Source organism: Bubalus kerabau, chromosome 14, assembly GCF_029407905.1.
Source record: "Bubalus kerabau isolate K-KA32 ecotype Philippines breed swamp buffalo chromosome 14, PCC_UOA_SB_1v2, whole genome shotgun sequence".
In the NCBI taxonomy this organism is placed as follows: domain Eukaryota; kingdom Metazoa; phylum Chordata; class Mammalia; order Artiodactyla; family Bovidae; genus Bubalus; species Bubalus kerabau.
In genome coordinates, this window is record NC_073637.1 from 44,958,056 (window position 1) to 44,977,893 (window position 19,838).

The following is a 19,838-nucleotide window of genomic DNA, read 5'->3' on the forward strand; positions in this document are numbered from 1 at the left end:
GTCCTGAATATTCATTGGGAGGACTGATGTTGATCTGAAACTCCAATACTTTGGCCACCTGATGCGAAGAACTGACTCATTGGAAAAGACCCTGATGCTGGGAAAGATTGAGGGCAGGAGGAGAAGGGGACCACAGAGGATGAGATGGTTGTAATGGCATCACTGACTCAATGGACATGAGCTTCAGTAGGCTCTAGGAGTTGGTGATGGACAGGGAGGCCTGGCATGCTGCAGTCCATGGGGTCACAAAGAGTTGGACACAACTGAGCAACTGAACTGAACTAACTGAACTGAATATGAGAAGTAGCATATAGAATAAGCAATGGCAGGAAATAGTTGAAATGCAAAAAGCACTGAAATGCAGAGAATGAGTCAAGCCTTCCTGAGTTCACAAGAATCACAAAAGAAAGCAAAAAATCTATCATCTTTGTTTGTATCTAAACATCCATGTTGTTTTCTTTGCTGTTCAGTCGCTAAGTCATCTCCGACTCTGAGACTCCATGGACCACAACACACCAGGCTCCCCTGTCCATCACTATCTCCCAGAGTTTGCTCAAATTCATGTCCATTTAGTTGGTGATGCTATCTAATCATGTCATCCTCTGCCCCCGACCCCATTCTCTTGCCTCCAATCTTTCCCAGCATCAGGGTGTTTTCCAATGAGTCAGGTCTTCACATCAGATGGCCAAAGTATTGGAGCTTCAGCTTCAACATCAGTCTTTCCAATGCCTATTCAAGGTTGGTTTTCTTTAGGATGGATTAGTTTGACCTCTTTGTGTCTATATTTATACCTATGTCTATATCTATAGTGTTATTGAGGAAGTCACACAAAGAGTTGGACATGACTGAGCAACTGAACAACAGCAACATTTCCACTGAACGCATAAAGAAAGTCTGAAGATGAAGGAAAGTTTCTAGCAGTGAACTAAAGCTCACATAAAAAAGCATGGGAGAAGATAGCTAAGGGACAGGCATGGACAGCCCATGAGTGGAATTAATGGGTAAGCTGAACTAAGATGAGTACTGCAGTGTGGAGACAGTAAGAAAAAGGATAGACCAGGGAGATAGAAATGGGTGATGTCAGAGCTTGGGAACTATAGAGATAAAAAGGAGTAGTTTTGTGATGTTTTAATTTCAAAGTAAGTGGATGATCACAAGAGTAGAGTTAGGCAGAGACTCCCATCAAATTTCACATAAGGTATTTTTTTACTTTAATGAGCTCTCTTTGGTCATGTACTTTGTACTTTATAGAAAGATCAAGCATTTTCTCCTGCCTGTCTTGTTCTTAAATATACCTCAAATTAGAATCAAGGTGTGTGTGCTTACGAGAAATATGCGACACATCAAACTCAAACCATGAATTTTTTATAGGCACAGAAGAATTAAAAGATCAGATTAAATTCAAAGCAATAACTGAAATCCTGCTTAGAATTAATGTCCCTCATTACTTTAGTGAAGTTTTCAAGAGTAAATACTGCTCATTTCACAGTCAGAGCACTGAACTGGTGACATGTTTCTAGTTCACTTGAGCAATATACTCACACTTTAATATGATATTTCTTAATTATGATAAAATATTCTAGGATGGAAATTATGTTTGGCCATTTATGCAAACTTTCATTTTGTGCAAATTAATACAATTCATGACCTGGTATGCCTCAGGGCTTAAATATTTAAATGATGTTTAATATAATCTTTCCCAGTAGACAAAACCATTCTGGGGAAAAAAAAAGAAAAGCAAACTTTGAATGATATTAAGAAAATGTTTACTTAAATCTCTATCTGTTAATGTTGAGAATAAATGCTTCAATTTATTTTACAACCTTCTACTCTGCTTCTCAGTGCTATTTTATTTATTCTTAAGTTATTTGTCATTTGGATTTCTCTGGGCTTTAAATAATCATATACAATTTTTTTTTCTATCTGTGGTCAGTCATTTTCAAGGATAACCTCCCATATACATGCACTATCAAGAGGTGAAGGTTTTTGTTTTTGTTTTTTTCTTCTTCACCTTTTGAATCTAGGCTTAGCCATTTGACTTGCTTTGGCCAATGAGATATTAGCAAGCATGAGATAAACAAAGACTTCAAAAGTACTTGCCCATTAGAGCTTTCTCTCTTCCATGCCCAGTTGGGACCTGAAGACTATAATGTGAAAGATCCTGAACTCACCTACTAAGCAGACCATTTAGAGTAGAGCAGAGTACACAGGCTGGACAGTCTACTAACCACCTCCCTTGTGTTGAGGCCATCTTAGACAATCTAGTCCCAGTTAGGCCACTGGAAGACTACAGATAAGTGAATGGCTCCAGGAAGACAATGAGAACTACCCAGCAGAGCTCAAAAACTGCCCAAATTGATGACCCATTGAATGGAACTCATGGAATCATTAGCAAATAAAACTTTTGTTGTTTCAGGCTAAGATGACCCAGAGGGATGGAATGGGGAGGGAGGAGGGAGGAGGGTTCAGGATGGGGAACACATGTATACCTGTGGCGGATTCATTTTGATATTTGGCAAAACTAATACAGTTATGTAAAGTTTAAAAATAAAATAAAATTTAAAAAAATAAAAAATTAAAAAATAAAAAGAATTTCTTACACAGCAATAGATAAGTGATAACACTAATACCAATTATCCTCTGAAATAAGTAGCTTTCATTTAACAAGGCTCATAGTGAAGAGTCATGGTAAACAAAGTAATGCTCTAATTGGAAGAAAATGAGGAAATTAAAATATGAGCATTATGTTCATTCTTAGTCTGATCCTATTGCCATTTATATCACCACTGACCCTGTTTAGCAAATCCTTAGTCTTCTAAATTGGCTTACAGAGTGCCAGAATGATAGAAATATGTAACTTCCAAATGGTTTCAATTCCTATCCTGCCATCTGAGTAATCCATATAGTAAAGCCCATTTCCTAATTTGTTAACAATGGGATCCTGGGAAGCAGTCTCAGTAGTAGATTAGTTTATGACTGCCTGGCTAGACTGATCACAACACACCTGCCCCACTACCATTCACCTCATATCATGAATAGGAAAGGCTGCCAGGGAACATGGTGCTACCATTAGTTAAACTGAGTTTGGGCCAAGACTGCCTCTAAGACCACATCTATAAGACAAGAAAAAGTAATTACTTATCAGGATTTGTGCTAATGGTTTTTAACCTGGAACAGGCATAATAACCACCAGTGAACCTTTTTAAAAACTACCTTTTATTCCCCATCTATTGGAAATTTTAATTCATTCAATCTGAGATAGGGTGCTAACATAGGCTTTGGGGTTTTTTTATTGAAGTGGTTGCTCTACAGTTTAGTTTCTGCTGTATAGTTAAATGAATCAGCTGTGTGTGTGTGTGTGTGTGTGTGTGTGTATACATATATATCCCGTCCCTCTTGGACCTCCCTCCCACTTCCCCCTCCCACCTATCCAGATCATTACAGAGCACCACTGAGTTGAGTTTCCTGTGCTTTATAGCAGGTTCCCACTAGCTATTTTACAGGTAGTAGTGCATATACATCAATCCTAACATCACAGGAAATTGCATGCACACTGCTACATAAGAATAACCAGTAAAAGCAAAGGAGGACATTAACAATGTGATATGATTTGAGGGGTAACAAGGTGATTGCTTAATAATACAACTCCCACTTGCTTAATGTAATGCTTGAAGTTACACTGTATCTTCTTTGGCTGAATATATATTATCCAGAGTCAGGGATCTTATAGTCAAAGGGAAAGGCCTGCAATCAAGAGTCTTGGATTTTCTAATTAGTCACCTATTCTTTCCCCCCCAACCTTGGGCTTCATTCTTTTTTTTTAATATAAATTTATTTCTTTTAATTGGAGGCTAATTACTTTACAATATTGTATTGGTTTGACATACATTGACATGAATCCGCCACGGGTGTACATGTGTTCCCCATCCTGAACCCCACTTGATGAAGTCATTTAACCTCTCAGTTTCTTCCACAACAAAACAGGGAAAGACATTTCTGCTTCCTAGGTTTCTGTGAATGTCAAATGAGATACATGGGAAAGTATTTGGCAAACTCTAAAATGCCATCTTAAATAATTATTGCCCTTCTATAAGAAAAAGGCAGTAATGTCTCTGAACAAACTTACTTACTTGAATTGCCAGCCTATTACCTAATAAACTGATGAAGAAAAAAGACTAGGTACAAGTAACTTTGGATTTCCTGGAAGGGAAGAAACCTCTGATGTGAGATAGTATCTAGGAAGGAAGAATCAAGAGTCACCTCCCCAACTTGGGGGACCATCCCCAAGTGCCAGAGGACAACAGATGAAATGGAACAGAATCAGGAGGCTCAAAAAGGATGCTAAGTGCAAGCACTTCCTATTTCCCAATTTAGTCCACAATCAGTTTGACAAATGGCCCTAAATCAAAATGGTTCAATGGGTTCAAATTATTCTTCAATAATAGAACAGGTTAGATAGAGAAAGAATAAAATAAGATATACCTTGAAATAAAGCACTTGATTGGATGTTTGATTTTCATAGGTTTCTCTTTATCATTTTCCATTTAAAAATCAAATTATTGCCATTTTTCATATTTGAAAGCATAGACCTATAAAAACAGAGTCAGAGGAGGAATTCTGCAGATACAGTAAAAATAAAAGTGAACTGCTTTTGTAATTGCCTGGCAGACTTAGCTTATATGAATAATTATTCAAAATCTTTTTTGATTCTGCAGTGTAATAAGAGGTTTTCTTCTTTTGATGGCAATAAAGTAGGTTCCTTTATTAAGGCTATAATGATCAAAATGAAAATTTGAAAAATTATGGGCTTATGCACCAGGAGAAAAAAGAGTTTGAATATGTAAAATACTGAACCATAGAAGCAAAGTTTTTCTTACTATAAGCTTTTGAAAATGTTATATAAAGGTGAATCCCATGCACTTGTTTTTTTTTTAATTTTAATAATATATTTTATTTAACCCAATATATTCAAACATTATAATTTCAATATGCAGTCAATAGCAAAATTGAGATATTTTACATTCATTTTTCACACTTAGTCTTTGAAATTCAGTATGTATTACTCACCTCATATCTCAAATTGGCTTAGCCACATTTCAAGTGCTCAGAGCTGTACTGGTACTAGAAAATTGGAAGAACAAGTTCAGAATGTAAGTATATTCCTAGAAGAAGGCAACAATTTAGCAAAGAAGCTAAGTCAATTTACATAATAATGAGCTCAGAGGTGTAGGGAACATGGAATAGGAAGAAATGCCTCTGAACTTGAGAGGGAAAGTGTGGTGGGGTGGGGAAGTGAGAGTAGGCGCTAAGGAGATGAGGCACTTGGTTGTCAGTTGAACTGAACAGTCAACTGGAGGAGAAAAGGAGGATTTAAAGAAGTATGGAGGGTTTATGGGTCCTGTTCATAGGGTTAAAGAAAAACTTAATGATTTTGTTATTTTATTTATTTTTTAAACAATTTCTAAAGGTTACACTCCATTTATAGTTACTACAAAATACTGGTTATACTCCCTGTGTTGTAGGATACATACTTGTAGCCTATCTTATATCCAGTAGTTCATTCCTCCCACTCCCCCACCTTATACTGCCACTTCCTCCTCCCTGCCTGATAACCACTAGTTTGTTCTCCATATCTGTGAGTATGCTTCTTTTCTGTTATATTCACGAGTTTCTGTTATTTTTTAGATTCTACACATAACTGACATGTGTGTGCATGCTATGTCACTTCAGTAATGTCTGACTCTTTGCAACCCTTTGGACCATAGCCTGCCAGGCTACTCTGTCCATGAGATTCTCCAGGCAAGAATACTGAGGTAGGTTACAATGCCCTTCTCCAGGGGATTTTCCCAACCCAGGGATAGAACCCACATCTCTTTCATTTCCTGCACTGGCAGGAGGGTTCTTTACGACTAGTGCCACCTGGGCAGTCCAACATTTAAGTCATATAATACACTATTTGTCTTTCTCTGTATGGTTTATTGCACTTAGCATAATGCTCTCCAAGTCCATCTGCTGTTGCTGCTGCTAAGTTGCTTCAGTCGTGTCTGACTGTGTGCAACCCCATAGACAGCAACCCACCAGGCTCCCCCATCCCTGGGATTCTCCAGGCAAGAACACTGGAGTGGGTTGCCATTTCCTTCTCCAATGCATGAAAGTGAAGAGTGAAAGTGAAGTCGCTCAGTCGTGTCCGACTCAGCGACCCCATGGACTGCAGCCCACCAGGCTCCTCCGCCCATGGGATTTTCCAAGTCCATCTATGTCACTGCAAATAGCAAAATTTCATTCTTTTCTATGGCTGAGTAGTATTCCATTGTATATGTGTTCGACATCTCTATCCATTCATCTGTTGATGGACATTTAGGTTGCTTCCACATTCTGGCATATTTACAAATCTTGTAAATATGTTTAAATATTTTTTAAAATAAATAAATATTTAAATTTCTATGAACTTTATTCTTCGTCAGGTGCACACCTCTAGAACTGAGCCACAAGGGTGGAAGCTTCAAAATATTAACAAATATTATAAAGGAGGGCTTTAAGTCAAAGGGCTGTGGGTGGGGAGATAAAATCCCTAATTCATCCATCTTTTCATTTTCATAGAACATGGCAGTGAATACTTCCTGCTGCCTTCTCCATTGTCACCCACTGCCCTCCATCCAGTGGGTGGGGATCTGACACTCACTGGGTCTCTCATTTCTGGTGGAAGGGTCAGATGTTAACAATCACTGGCCCAATATTCTTCCATCCAAGCTGACAGCCACAACACAGGCTCTCCCTTTGTGTTCACCAAATCCTTGCACACCCTTGCCCATGTGATAATGGACATGTAATTCCAATACAATACAGTAACTGCTTTAGTGGAGCTTTGGTCAAAGTAGCATTAGAGCAGAAAGAAAGGAAGGCCCGGGGTTTGGAGGACATGCTTTGTAATCAATGGGACTCTTTCACTATTCACATCACTTTATATAACGTCATTTTGTCTTTCATCATTACTATGGAAATGCTATTTTCTTCCAGCTTTACTGAGATAAAATTGACATTGCAAAATTATATTAAAGCAGTGTATATAAGTTTAAGATTTATAACAGAATGGTTTGATATATGTATACACTGCAGAAAAATTAAAGATTCAATTCACATAGTCACAAAGCTGCAAAATTTTCTGTATAGTAAAACCTTTAAACCTCTCAGTGTGTGTTCAGCTGTGTCCCACTCTTTGCAATCCCATGGACTGTAGCCCGCCAGGCTCCTCTGTCCATGGGGATTCTCCAGGCAAGAATACTGGAGTGGGTTGCCATTTCCTCCTCCAGGGGATCTTCTCGACTCAGGGACTGAACCCAAGTCTCTTGCTTCTTCTGCACTGGCAAGGAGATTCTTTACCACTGCGCCACCTGGGACACCGTTAAACCTCTGGCTTTCAAATGTACAATATACTCTTGTTAACTATAGTTACCATGCTGAACATTATATCCTCAGAACTTGCTCATCTTGTAACTGGAAGTTTTACCCTTTTATCAGCTTCACCCATTTCCCCTCCTAGTTCTCACTCCTACCCTTGCAACCATCAATCCATTCTGTTTTTATGAGTTCAGATTTTTTTGTTTTGTGTTTTTGTTTTTGTATTCCACATAAAGTAAGATCATACAGTATTTGTCTTTTTCCACTTGGTATATTTCACTTAACATAATGTCCTCAAGTTTCATCCATGTTGTTGCAAATGACAGAATTTCCTTACTTTTTAATCCCTGGATAATATTCTATTCATTATTTTCTTTCCATTTACCTTTTTTCAAACCATTTATCTGTTACTGGACATAAGCTGTTTTCATGACTTGCCTATCGTAAATAATGCTACAATCAACACAGATATCTGCATAGGGGTGCAGATGTCTCTTCAAGACAGTGAATTTATTTCCTTGGGATATATATTGCAGGGGCATCTCTGAATCATATGGAAGTTCTATTTCTAATTTTCTGAGGAACCTCTATATTGCTATCTGTAGTAAGAGTTTCATTTGACCTACATCCTCCCCAGCATTTGTTACCTCATATCTTATTGATAGTAGACATTCTAACAGGCACAGTGCTAATTGTTGTAAGCTCTGACAATCTTCTCTGTTTCTATTTGATTCTCAGTAGTCAAGCCCCATGGATTTCCCCAGCTATCCCTGGGTCTCTTGGGAAGCACCAAGCAGTGACAAGGAAGCTGGATGTCCACCTTGGGCTCTTGGGAGAAACCATAGACCCTCAGTGTATTATTGTGCAGTGCTGGGAGATGGGGAATGCAGTCAGAGTACAGTTACTCCCTTACCCTTCTAAGGTAAGGTCCTTCAGGATCTCTATGGTCCCTGGGAGTGCTTCAGCCCCACACCTGGGTTTTTTGGGTTTTCACAATGGTACTTTGCCTGTGGATAATAGGAAAAGGAGTTCGTCAAGGCTGTATATTGTCACCCTGTTTATTTAACTTATATGCAGAGTACATCATGAGAAATGCTGGACTGGAAGAAACACAAACTGGAATTAAGATTGCCGGGAGAAATATCAATAACCTCAGATATGCAGATGACACCACCCTTAGGGTAGAAAGTGAAGAGGAACTCAAAAGCCTCTTGATGAAAGTGAAAGTGGAGAGTGAAAAAGTAGGCTTAAAGCTCAACATTCAGAAAATGAAGATCATGGCATCCAGTCCCATCACTTCATGGGAAATAGATGGGGAAACAGTGGAAACAGTGTCAGACTCTATTTTTCTGGGCTCCAAAATCACTGCAGATGGTGACTGCAGCCATGAAATTAAAAGACTCTTACTCGTTGGAAGGAAAGTTATGACCAACCTAGATAGCATGTTCAAAAGCAGAGACATTACTTTGCCAACAAAGTTCGTCTAGTCAAGGCTATGGTTTTTCCTATGGTCATGTATGGATGTGAGAGTTGGACTGTGAAGAAGGCTGAGCACCAAAGAATTGATGCTTTTGAACTGTGGTGTTGGAGAAGACTCTTGAGAGTCCCTTGGACTGCAAGGAGATCCAACCAGTCCATTCTGAAGGAGATCAGCCCTGGGATTTCTTTGGAAGGAATGATGCTGAAGCTGAAACTCCAGTACTTTGGCCACCTCATGCGAAGAGTTGACTCATTGGAAAAGACTCTGATGCTGGGAGGAATTGGGGGCAGGAGGAGAAGGGGACGACAGAGGATGAGATGGCTGGATGGCGTCACTGACTTGATGGACGTGAGTCTGAGTGAACTCCGGGAGTTGGTGATGGACAGGGAGGCCTGGCGTGCTGTGATTCATGGGGTCGCAAAGAGTCGGACACGACTGAGCGACTGATCTGATCTGATCTGAATGGATAGTTGGTCTGAAGTTGGAAATGAGCTATGTCACCATTTTGATCTGTGCATTTGATTTAATTTTTAAATAAGATGTCAATTTTGGGGGAAATATGACAAATCTATATTTTCTTAATATAAAAACCAAAAATTATATGTTTTCTTCTAAAAAGAGCTTCACTTTTCAAATAAATAAAAATTGTATACTAATTTTGTGAGGATGTATTTTTTTCTCCATACATTTCTTTGCCCTGTAAACTACCATACATTTCTTTGCCTTGTAAACTACCAAAGAATGTCTTTTTATATCTCTCTCCTTCCTTACAAATGGACACAATGACATGAATTTCTTATCTCCTGTGATGCAGTTGTGGGTGGGGCTCCCCAGGTGGTGCTAGTGGTAAAGAACCCACCTGCCAATGCAGGAGACACAGGAGACTCAGGTTCTATTCCTGGGTGGGGAAGATACTCTGCAGGAGGGCATGGCAACCCACTCCGGTATTCTTGCCTGGAGAATTCCACTGACAAAGGAGCCCAGTGGGCTATCATTCATGGGGTTGCAAAGAGCCAGACACATCTGAAGCAACTTAGCATGCAGCAGGCACACACTTGTGTGCAATAGTAAAAGATACTGGATAGCATTGTCCAGTTCTTCTGAGTTAGACAAAGACTGATGTCACCTAGCCCAGTGGTTTTCTCCCCTTATGGACATGTTCTATGAATGTGCATTGTTATTTATGTGTTGATTCCCTGCTTAGATGTTTCTACATAACCTGCGATCATAAATCAAGCACAATAAACAGACAAGTTAATGATCAATAACAATATAATTTGACAGATATTATAGCAAAAGTAATATAAAAGTAAAACAATATCACAATACATCATGAAGGCAGTCAGAGACCTGTTACTTACTATGTCCAATGAAGGAGGTGCACATTAAAACAGCTATACCCTCACCCCATAGAAGGAACAAGTTTGCTCCCCTTCAGTGAGTGACCAGCAAGGGAAACTGTTATTTGTTCTTGCTCTCCCTAACGCAGCAGGGGCCCCAATAAAGCCTTACCTGAAAAAACAAAAACACCTGTTAATTATCTCATGGTCACTATGTGCCAAAGTCTTGGTTTGACTTAGCTGGGTCCTCTGTCCAGTGTCTTATCAGGCTGAAATCCAAATACTGGATGAGCTTCATTCTTGTCTAGAGCTCAGGATTCTCTCCCAGGCTTGTGTGGCTGCTGGCAAAATTCAGTTCTTTGCAGCTGTAGGACTGACATCCCTATTTTCCTGCTGGCTGTCAGGGCCTAGAGGCCACCACAGCCCTCTCACAAGCCTTTTCACACATGGCATTTACTTCTTCAAGTCCAGCAAGAGGATCTCGCTCTCCAGTCCGCTAAGACAATCTTCTATAACTTAAGATAACCATGCAGCAACTATCCCATTACCACTGCCATCTTTTATCAGCTAGAAGTAAATCACAAGTTCTGCCTGCAAATAAGAGGGGAAAATATGAAGAACTGACTCATTTGGGAGTCACCTTATAGGGTGTCTGCCACAAGATGACATGAAAGTTTCATAAAGATGATGTTTAAGATAAACTTGGAGGTTGCCTCTGATCAGACAGCCAAGGTGAGGAGTAAGGAAAGAGATGAGGCAAAGGCATTCCAAGCAAGGAGAAAATCATGAGCAACAGAGCAGTGGGGAAAAGTACAAAACACATTCTGAGAGAGTAATTTGTCCACACAATGGAGTGAAATGACCTCTGTTCTTTCCACCTTGTGTGAATTTCTAGGAATTCCCAAAAAGAAGGCAGATCTCCTGGTAACTCAGATGATGTCTTTGTGTGAATTAGATAAACACATCCTTCTTCCCAGTAGGCATGTAAGTGCATGCTTATTAATGTCCGACTCTGCAACCCCATGGACTGTAGCCCACCAGGCTCCTCTGTTCACGGGATCTTCCCAGCAAGAATACAGGAGTGGGGTGCCATTTCCTCCTCCAAGAGATCTTCTTGACCCAGAGATAGAACCCAAGTCTCCTGCATCTCCTGCATTGCCAGGTGGATTCTTTACCACTGCACCACCTAGGAAGCTATATATACCTTCAAGTATATATAGCATCATAAATAGAGCACAGCTCTGTAAGTTGTGAGCAGGCTGGATTTCATGCCCCAGTCTTTCAGCCACTGCCCTTATCTATGGAACAGGCTACACAGTAATTGTATGCAGTGGCCTTGAAGGAAGGACTGTAGAGAAATTTGGGTAGGGGGTAGCATAGTGCTTGGAGAAGGCAACGGCACCCCACTCCAGTACTCTTGCCCGGAAAATCCCATGGACGGAGGAGCCTGGTAGGCTGCAGTCCGTGGGGTCGCTAAGAGTCGGACACAACTGAGCGACTTCACTTTCACTTTTCACTTTCATGCATTGGAGAAGGAAATGGCAACCCGCTCCAGTGTTCTTGCCTGGAGAATCCCAGGGACAATGGAGCCTGATGGGCTGCCGTCTATGAGGTCGCACAGAGTCAGACACTACTGAAGCGACTTAGCAGCAGCAGCAGCAGCATAGTGCTAGGTCTCTGCCCCAAATGCCTGACCATAGATCCCTCTGGAACTTTAACGCAGCTTCTTCTAAGGCTTTCTGCAGTCACCCAGGTGATGGCACATGGGTTGGTCTTCCCTGAACCTGAGCTGATGCTAGGGCAAATTTCAAAGCTGGCAGGTCTGAGCAGGAAGAAAGATGGCAAAAGAGATGCAAAAAGTGAATACAAACAGGAGGAAAAGTGAACTGGAAATCAAATTATAGAAGATGGTAATAACAGTGTCAAGAAGAAATACAGATGTAAAGAGAAAAAAAATCCAAGTTCAAGAATATTGGGGTTTTATCAAAGACAGGAGTTTTGCATTGGAGAGATTCAAAATAGAATAAATCTAACCTATACATCAAGAGTAAGAGACTCTCAAGAAGAAGACTTCAGACCTCCAAAGATTTAAAGAAGAAAAGAACTGGGGAAAATGTCCTTTTCCTGAAGATTATTTTGCTTTTTTTATGAAGTGGAAATTTTCCTCAGGCTTTCATAGTTCTAAAATTACAGTTTTACTTCAAAACCAAGTTAAGTACAATGTATTTCAATATTCGTGAACTAAAATGACTTTAGAGCTAACTTTGTACATGGTATTAATTACTAAATATATTTTTATTTCTCCAAAATAATAACTACTTTTCAAGTACCTACCATATGCTAGGCCATGAGTTTTATAAACATTGCCTAAATTAATCCTTCCACCTCTGGAAAGTAATAATTAATATGCACATTTTATACAGAAGAAAATTAAGATGTCAGGATATCAGATCAAGCTCCAAGGGCCTCCATTCTATTGCATATTGTGAAGCATGCTTCCCAGGAGCTACAAAACCTGGTCGTGTGAAGTAACTTGCCCAAGTCCACCCTTATAATGAGAAGAGGAAGTCTCGTTCCTACCACTCTTTGTACTGCTCCAAAAAGTAAATTTCCATTGCTTCAAAGTTTTAGGAAATTTTACAGTTGTGACTTGAGTAGCAGTTTATGGAGTTACACAATCATTAGGTATTTACTGAACCCTCCCTATGTGTTAAGCACAGTATTTGGTATTCTGCATGTTATTTTCATTTAGTCTTCACAGCTTTCTGATGTAGATCCTAGCATTACCCTCATTTCACACACAAGGATACTGAGATGGAAGGTTAATCATCCTGCTCATGATAGTCAGGCGGGAAGTGATGGATTGAAGATTGAACCCAGGTATCCCTGACTCATTGTACAAAGGTAATCACAACATACTCCTCGGGTTGACTTCTCTACAATGGTTAATCTGAAAGTAACTTCCATTTATCTCTTTCCATATAAACTGTCAGGCTATTTTACAATGATTTATCACCATATATCAGATTTTATAGTCACCTCCATACAAACCTGTGGTTGATTAATTAACTAAAATTGGAAGACATTTTGATGATGGAAAGTACTAACTATTTCTATGAATATTAATTAGTGTGGGATTGCAACTAAATTATGTATGTCAGTATTGGGAATCAATCAGAGAGGGAGGGTGAGACCTCAGACTCCAGAACTAGGTAAGATGGATTAGTCAGGGCAACATAGATGACTAGAGCAGATATTAGCAGCAAAAAAGCAAACTTACTAGACTGCTAGTATGCTTCAGGCACCACTCAGGACCCTAGAGATAAAACGCCAGATAGATAGCCAACTATCTATCTAGAACAAGATAGAAGCCAACTCTGCCCTCAGGGGTCTTACATATCTCTGCCATCAGGGGTCTTATAGTCCAGAACAGAGCGGACTTCAGAGGTGGCCCTATCACAGGAAAGCACTGTGTCAAGGAAATCTTGTTTGGTCAGCAAGCCGACCAGTAGGAAGCAAGTACATGGACAAGGTGGTTGTGATTTAGGGGCCGCACTCCAGTCCCGGGGAGGGTTGAGATGGCATGAGGCAAGGCTGCAGTATCAGAAGAGAACAAGGATGGATGAGGCTACATGAGTGGGACTTGGCTACTGAAATAAGGCAGGGACTTGCCCACAGGAAGTCAGCAAAAGCTTAGTTTCTGGAAACAAATCAGGGCCTGCCCATCAGTGAGATGAAAGTAAAGTTGGTCTTCAGGACTAGAATTTCATAAATCTTCCTGAAACCTTCTGGAAACAGAAATGATCCCAGAGGCTAAGGTACACATGAGCCTCTGTTTTGTGGTACAGAACTGGAGAGTTGTGAAAGGAGGACTCCAAATCAGCCATCTCCCTCTCCCAGAGGGAGCTTTTTTCTCTCTCAGATGGCTCACAACATTTATGTAGCTGTAATGAGAGATCTGGAAAACAAAAAAGCAACCCACTCCAGTATTCTTGCCTGGAGAATCCCATGGAGAGAGGTGCCTGGCAGGCCACAGTCCATGGAGTTGCAAAGAGTCAGAGGAGGCTTAGTGACTAAACAACAACAACAACAAGAGATCACACCACCAACTAAGCCCCAAACCAGAAGCTGCCAAATAGTAGGCTCACATAGGACTTTCCTTCTTCCCTACCAAAGAGATGCTTTTTCTAAGCATCAGTTAGAAAGATGGCCCACAAGCTTTCTTGATCAGTAATTCCACTCAGAAGCAATTACAGTCTTCTTTCCTAGAAGCTGGACTCTCATCTTGAAATGGAGCAGGACCCTGGTACTCCTGGGCATAAAAGTTTTTCTATGCATGTGCTCCACCCCCCACCTCCCCATTTTCTTACTTGCAGGGTAAGCTTCATTCAGCCTCCATGACTTCCCTTGAGTTCCAATGGGCAATGCAGATGACACCACCCTTATGGCAGAAAGTGAAGAGGAACTCAAAAGCCTCTTGATGAAAGTGAAAGTGGAGAGTGAAAAAGTTGGCTTAAAGCTCAACAGTCAGAAAACGAAGATCATGGTATCTGGTCCCATCACTTCATGGCAAATAGATGGGGAAACAGTGTCAGACTTTATTTTTCTGGGCTCCAAAATCACTGCAGATGGTGACTGCAGCCATGAAATTAAAATACACTTACTCCTTGGAAGAAAAGTTATGACCAACCTAGATATCACATTCGAAAGCAGAGACATTACTTTGCCAACAAAGTTCATCTAGTCAAGGCTATGGTTTTTCCTGTGGTCATGTATGGATGTGAGGGTTGGACTGTGAAGAAGGCTGAGCGCCGAAGAATTGATGCTTTTGAACTGTGGTGTTGGAGAAGACTCTTGAGAGTCCCTTGGACTGCAAGGAGATCCAACCAGGCCATTCTGAAGGAGATCAGCCCTGGGATTTCTTTGGAAGGAATGATGCTAAAGCTGAAACTCCAGTACTTTGGCCACCTCATGCAAAGAGTTGACTCATTGGAAAAGACTCTGGTGCTGGGAGGGACTGGGGACAAGAGGAGAAGGGGAAGACAGAGGATGAGATGGCTGGATGGCATCACTGACTTGATGGACATGAGTCTGAGTGAACTCCGGGAGTTGGTGATGGACAGGGAGGCCTGGCGTGCTGCGATTCATGGGGTCGCAAAGAGTCAGACACGACTGAGCGACTGATCTGAGGGAAGGGATGAGGTGCAGAAACAAGGGAGAAACAATCAAGAAACAATAATACAGGCTTGGAGCAAGATTCTGGTTCCCCTCAATGGATATCTATGAAATGAAAGTGAAATCGCTCAGTTGGGTCCGACTCTTTGCGACCCCATGGACTGCCATGCCACCCCAAGGCAGCCTCCTCCGTCCATGGGATTTTCCAGCAAGAATACTGGAGTGGGTTGCCATTTCCCTCTCCAGGGGATCTTCCCGACCCAGGGATCAAACCCAGGTGTCCCACATTGCAGGCAGACTCTGAGCCACCAGGGAATCCCATGTATAATAATACATATCTTTGAGCTATTTTGAAGGCACTGAAGCCCCAACCAGGTGGAAGAAGTTAACGGTATGCTGCCCACAAGCAGAAGACCCCAGACTGGTTGGAACAAGAAGGTTGAAGATGCTGACTTCCACTTACCTCACCACCAACCAATCAGAAGAATGTCCACAAGCTGAGCACACAGACAGTCTCTTTCGGTCATTTGCTATGAAATTCCCAACAAGACCCCCTGGGTCAGGACTCACAGTTTAGAGCGCATTAGCCCACTGTGGCCCCCCTTTGCCTGGAAAAGCAATAAGGTTCTTTTTTCTACTTCACCCAAAACTCCACAAATGAGATTTAATTCAGTGTCGGAGTACAAAGGGTGGACTCAGCTTAAGTCTTTGCTCTAAGTGATGAACTTGCTTTTAAAAATGAAACAGTCCTGGTCTTTGGAGCCTTACCATTTCTGGGTGTGAAGAGTTCAACCCCACAGCCCCACAGCCAGAAACACCACCTGCCTGCGATACTACTTTGAAATGAAAATATCTTCTACCATACACAAGAAATGTCAATCAGTGATCTGGTTTCCAAATATGAATGAGGGATCCCAAAACTGCAATCCAGCAGATGCCGCCAACCTCCCCCCTCAGTTATTGCTGAGGAGCTCAGGGTATACAGAAATCAGTCATCTGCCACTCCATAAGGTGAACAAGGAAACAGGATTGGCCCCAGATAGCTGAGGACTCTTGCATCTTCCCACACAGAGAACGCTAAATTCCTTAACTTAATACCTGATCTTTGTTGTTCAGACTGCCTGTTCCCTTTGTCACAAACTTGTACATAGCTGACTCCTGCCTCCTTGGAGCACTTTTCTCACAGGTAGTTCAGCTGGTAAAGAAGATGCCTGCAATGCAGGAGACCCAAGTTTGATTCCTGGGTCAGGAAGATCTGGAGAAGAGTTAAGCTACCCACTCCAGTATTCTTGGGCTTCCCTGGTGGCTCAGACAGTAAAGAATCTGCCTGCAATGCAAGGGACTGGGGTTTGATCTCTGGGTTGGGAAGATCTCCTGGAGGAGGGCCTGGCAACCCACTCCAGTATTCTTGCCTGGAGAATCCCCATGGACAAAGGAGACTGGTGGGCTGCATCCACGGAGTAGAAAGAGTTGGACATGACTGAGCAACTAACCATAGCACTGAAATGCTGTCTCCTGGTCTCGGAGTCCTAAACTTTCCCAACTCTCTACTTTCAAGTTGTGACTACATTTTTTAGTCAACACTGATGTGCCATTCAGAAAATGAAGATCATGGCATCCGGTCCCATCACTTCATGGCAAATAGATGGGGAAACAGTGGAAACGGTGGCTGACTTTATTTTTCTGGGCTCCAAAATCACTGCAGATGGTGACTGCAGCTGTGAAATTAAAAGATGCTTACTCCTTGGAAGGAAAGTTATGACCAACCTAGACAGCATATTAAAAAGCAGAGACATTACTTTGCCAACAAAGGTCCGTCTTGTCAAGGCTATGGTTTTTCCAGTAGTCATGTATGGATGTGAGAGTTGGACTATAAAGAAAGATGAGTGCCAAAGAATTAATGCTTTTGAACTGTGGTGTTGGAGAAGACTCTTGAGAGTCCCTTGGACTGCAAGGAGGTCCAACAAGTCCATCCTAAAGGAGATCAGTCCTGAGTGCTCATTGGAAGGACTGATGCTGAAGCTCCAATACTTTGGTCACCTGATGAGAAGAGCTGACTCATTGGAAAAGACCCTGATGCTGGGAAAGATTGAGGGCAAGAGGAGAAGGGGATGACAGAGGATGAGATGATTGGATGGCATCACCGACTCAATGGCCATGGGTTTGGGTGGACTCTGGGAGTTGGTGATAGACAGGGAGGCCTGGCGTGCTGCTGTTCATGGGGTCGCAAAGAGTCAGACACAACTAAGCGACTGAACTGAACTGAACTGATGTGCCCAACACTGCTGTAGTGCTGCATAGCATCACCACAGGGCAGGGCCCCGCCACACCAGAGAGCTACACTGAGCTGGTGTCCAGCCTACTGGTCTGGGCTCCTGACTCTTCCACAGCTGAGACCCTAGAACCCCACCCCCAGGTCCCTTCTCCTTCAGACCCAGAAGTCCAGCACCACACCCTCTTCCCTCAAGATCTAGAAGTCCAGGTTCCCCAGCCCCTGGGCCCCCCAGAACTAGGTGGCAACGTCCTCAACACCTCCCCACCTTCAACAGAACAGATCTCTCTGCTTGCCTTTCCCTGGGACCAGACTACCCCAGGTTCTTGCTCCCTCAGGACCCAGGAGCATGGGGGAAGGCATGCAGCAGGACGCTGTCCTGAAGCAAGAGCTCAAGCCCACTGCCCCTTTTCCCTCCCGGCCTGTCTTCCCACCCCAGTCTCCTCTTCCCTCACAACTAAATGTCCTGGATGGAAGCTCCCCACCCCAGTTTCCTTCCATCCCTGAAGGCAGGACTCCAGGTGCCTCAGCCTCTCTCAGGACTCATGAGCCCAGAGCCCTCAGCTCTGTCGTCATTTGGTGTTAGTCACCCAGTCGTGTCTGACTCTTTGCCACCCCATGGACTGTAGCCCACCAGGCTCCTCTGTCCATTGGATTCTCCCAGCAAGAATACCGGAGTGGGTAGGCATTCCTTTCTCCAGGGGATCTTCTCCACCCAAGGATGGAACCCACATCTCCTGCATTGCAGGCAGATTCTTTACTATCTGAGACACCAAGGAAGTCCGTGTTCATTCAGAGAACAGAAATTCCAGCCTCCAGTCCCATCTTTGCGAATCCAGAATTCTGCCTGCCGCCCCCAGCCCCCACCCACAATCAGGATCACCTCCACCTCCACACGTACCCAGTCCAGGCATTCAAACTAGCTGCAACAGGTTCCCCAGAAGCTGGAGTGGTGTGGAAGGGCCCCCTGCATCCGGGTGCTCCATGCACCCTAAGCCCGCCAGGCTAGTGCCTTAACAGGACCAACAACAGCCGCACTGCCATGCTGGTGATCATCATGCCCTCCATGCCTGTGCTTTTTGGCCTCTATTTGATTCCCTTGGGGCCTTAGGTGGAACAGCGGTGGAGACTGAGAGTGGGAGGGGTGGGCACCTGTGAGATGCTCATCCTGCAATTCCTCAACTCAACGTCCCTAGCCCTATCATTATTCTGCTTGGCTGCTCCTGGCCTCTGTGTGTGTGTGCGCACACGCGCCTCAGCCTGTTTGGCATTACCTTTGCATTGCATAACAGCGCAGAGCCCGGGCAGCCTTAATGCATTAGCAATTCCGTGTGAGCACACCTGGCCAACAGGTGCACCCTCCTGAACCCCTATCACCTTTGGATCCATCTTACCTGGCCTGTGGCTGTGCATTGCTAAATTCCCTGGACACTTCTGAGCACATGACCACTGAATGCTCTACTTTGTACTTCTGATTCCTAAATACATCCTAAATCCTAAATACACTTGAGGCAGGCCTGACAAAGATGTATACCCAGATGTGCACTGTCTTGCTTTGCAGAGGGCCTTCCCTAAGACCTACTCAGTTCACTGACTTGAATTCTTATCAGGGAGTCAGTTTCTACAAAGGCTCCATTTCAGTCTCTTCCAATTCTGTGATCAGTCCCCTTTCCTACTACAGAGGAAACAGCCTCTCTTTGCTTTGATCTTACTCTCCGTTCATTTTTCAAATACAATAAGGGAGTAATTTTCCTTCACTGATGCTATGTGTATATCTATAGGCTATAACCTCTGACAGTGAAAGGCACAAATGGCATTTATTTGATCCAACAAATTAGAACCATTATCTTTTGCAAAGCTTTGTTTTTGCAATGTTTTTCCAAAAGACAGGATTTTAAAATAGGATGTTTAAGCTGTCACTTACCCCATTTTCTTTAAAGGCGTGTCTTCTCAAGAGAGTAGTTAGAAGCTCTCATTTGCATCTAAGCCTGGACCTATACATTGCCAAAGCTGTCAAATATTTCACAATAAGTGTTTGAAAATATTTCAATTTAACATATGTATTAAAAGTCTAAGTGACTCTCCCATGAGAACATGGTAAATATTCAAGAGTCAAATAATCTGCATAACCCTGGATGACTTAGCCAATAACTTTCAAAGTTTTTTCATACTT

At 42.4% G+C, this 19,838-nt stretch overlaps 1 long non-coding RNA gene across 1 annotated transcript in view; it reads right to left on the minus strand.

The window, feature by feature from the left end:
• Positions 1 to 19,838, minus strand: part of LOC129627240 (uncharacterized) — a 67,184-nt gene that overhangs the window by 29,044 nt on the left and 18,302 nt on the right. Inside the window, exon 3 of the long non-coding RNA XR_008702504.1 lies at positions 8,312 to 8,405. This is a non-coding gene — a long non-coding RNA (uncharacterized LOC129627240). The remainder of the gene's footprint in view (positions 1 to 8,311; positions 8,406 to 19,838) is intronic.